Raw genomic sequence first — 2,897 nt, 5'->3', positions numbered from 1 at the left:
TACGGATTTAACTACTTGTTTTGTGACATTGAGCTCTGTAATGTGCAGGATTATAATATTAAATGTAGCAGTTCACTGTGGCTGCCACTTGGTGGTGCTGTGTGCAACAGAGGCAAACTCACCTGATGATCAGACAGCAAAAAGAAATACAGCAGAACATGTTTACTAGGAGAAGGAAAGGCAGTCAGGAGAGAATATCTTGATTTAATCAGAGGTCTGTTATCAGAGAAATCTTTTTACTGTGAATTTGAAAATGTTTTATGTAGCATTTGGCAAAGATAGAGCTGTGTTAAGTTGGTTTGAACTGACTACAATTGATTTAAATGTCAAAACCAGGGCTTTAGAAGTAAATCTACTAACTTGTGCAATTCTCTTAACATGTTACTGCTAGAGCCCTGATAATTGGAGCAACCTCAGCTACTGACCCAACCAATCCCTGACTTAAAAGAAAACATGCATGTGAAGTCATGTTGACTTTATTACAGTAACATTAGTTTCTAATATAGCAGTGGTTCTCCACTGGTCTAATGTCAGCACCCACCACTGCCTCCCTAATGACATATCCCAATCCAGACTTCCTAAATTCTCAAAGTTTTTATGAAAACAAGGGACGTTTGGACTTGAGACACTACTGAAGATGAAAGAGGTTGAGACATTTCCTTCAAATTAAAAGCACACCATAGACCTTTGTCCCTTTTTTTCAAGGCAAACATCCACCATCCATTGAAAATGGTCAACGCCTGATGGATATTTTGTATAAAAAAGCCCACTAGGTTTCAACATATTGGAAAATATTAGAAGAAATTCCGTGTTGGCTGTCACATCATCAAGCTGCATTGTTCTTTTTTCCCTTTTTTTCAGACTCACCTCAATCCACTGGCCATTATGTCTTCCTCTGTGTCCTCTTTGCTAAAACTGCACTTAAGTGTAAACTTTAAAATGTTTAAAAAGAATGAAACGCTACAGGAAGAAGAACAATGCAGCCTTGTAACATCCCCCATCAGCCTTTCCTATAGAGCAAGGGTACCCAAAGTGGGGGTCAGAACCCCCTGGAGGGGTCGCAAGACACTGAGGAAGGGTTGTGGGATGTTTGCCAAAAATACAAAGAAAATTTAAACAATCTAAAACAGTGGTTCTCACCTGGTTGAGTCATGGGACCCACCATCAACTCCTCAAGGAGAATTGCAACCCAAATTTTTGAGATTTTTTTTTGTCAATCAGATGTATTCATTAAAAATTAGTAGAGCTTGGGCCTAAGACAGTACAGAAGGTGTAAGAAGATAATGAAATGAGAAAAAACATGCATGTTTTATAGAGTCTCATAGACAATTTGCCGCATTTTTTTCCTAGGCACTCATCCGCGATCCACTGAAAAGGGCTTCGCACCAACCCACCAGTTGAGAACCACTGATTCAGGACATTTCATCCATTATTGAAGTAATTATCTTTAAATTAGTTTAATTAAAACAAAACTATAGCCATTAAGTGAGATTTGTGCTTAAGTGTATGTGTACAAAAACTCAGAATTCATGATGCTTCGTGCATTCTTTCACCAGCTCCAGGGACAGTGGGGGTCCCAGGTCTCTGGCGTTCTTATTTTGGGGGTCATGTGCTAAAAAGTTTGGGAACCCCTGCTTTAGAGCACTGGTTCCCAACCAGGGGTCTGGGACCTCTAAGGGCCCCAGAGATCTCAGGGGAGGCATCGAACTCTCTCTGCTCCTAGGTTGCCCAGTGAGATTTACACGTTAACCAAAAGCATGACAAAAACAGTTCAGAAGTTTATGTAGTTCTTTGGTTAAGAAAAACATGCAGAGGCATTCTTCTCAGGGTTTGAAACAATTCAAACCAATGGAGATTTTTGACTGAATGTTTCCCTTTTCTTCCCATGTGGGTTCACTCTTAGAAAAAAAAGTTGGGTAACCCTTCTGTAGGGTGTCACCCATGAAACTTTTAAATTTCAAATCTGAGAGCTGGTTGAGTGAAGATGACAATAAGGAGAAAATCGCTGTAATGTAGATCAGGGGGAATTCATTCTAAATGATGCAAAAAAAGAAACAAAACACGCAAAGGCATCACCACACAGGATGGAGGCCTACATGGGAGACTATATTAATGTGATTCTTTAAACCAGTTCTCATCGCGGGGATCGGGAGCCCCTTGGGGGAATATTATTAAATTACACATTTGCCACTTTACACCAATTTAGCTTAATTTCAACCCATTTTCATGATTTTTTTTCTAAGAATTGTGCCAATTTGAATGTATTTTTACCACTTTACAGCCATTTTTGTTTATTTTAAACCCTTTCCAACACTTTTTCTCTGCCTGTTTTTGCAACTTCTAAACCAATTCTTGCCACTTTGCCTATTGTTGCCTCTATTGACCACCTTTTAGAACTTTTACACCCATTCAAACCAAATTTCAGTACTTGTTATGCACATTTTTGCCAGTTTAACCCATGTCTGCTAATTTCTCACAATATTTCTGCCTCAGTTGCTTATTTTCTGCTTGTTTAAACCTATTATTCATCCCATTTCACCAAATTTCCCACCCATTTTTGTCACTATAAAGCCATTTCGGCCACTTTTTAATCCCCGTTAACCACTTTTAATGCCCATTTTTGCCACTTCAAACCATTTTTGCCATGTTTTGCTTATCTTTTTGCCACTTTTAGCAAGTTTTTGCCACTTCTAAGCCATTTTAGCAATTTTTTAACCCATTTTAATTCTGTTTTTAAGAAAAGGATTTACATTTTTGAGAACTCTATTTACTAGGGCACTACAGAATATAAAAATATCTATCTGTTTATTTGATAAGAGTAGTTGTTATTCAGGTTAAATATAAACTCTGGTATCACAGCTTAACTTAGATAACTTAGAATTGACCATGATTTTGCT

Source organism: Cheilinus undulatus, linkage group 3 (genome assembly GCF_018320785.1).
Source record: "Cheilinus undulatus linkage group 3, ASM1832078v1, whole genome shotgun sequence".
Lineage (NCBI taxonomy): Eukaryota > Metazoa > Chordata > Actinopteri > Labriformes > Labridae > Cheilinus > Cheilinus undulatus.
The sequence above is the reverse complement of the archived record's forward strand: the minus strand, read 5'-3'. Positions refer to the sequence as shown.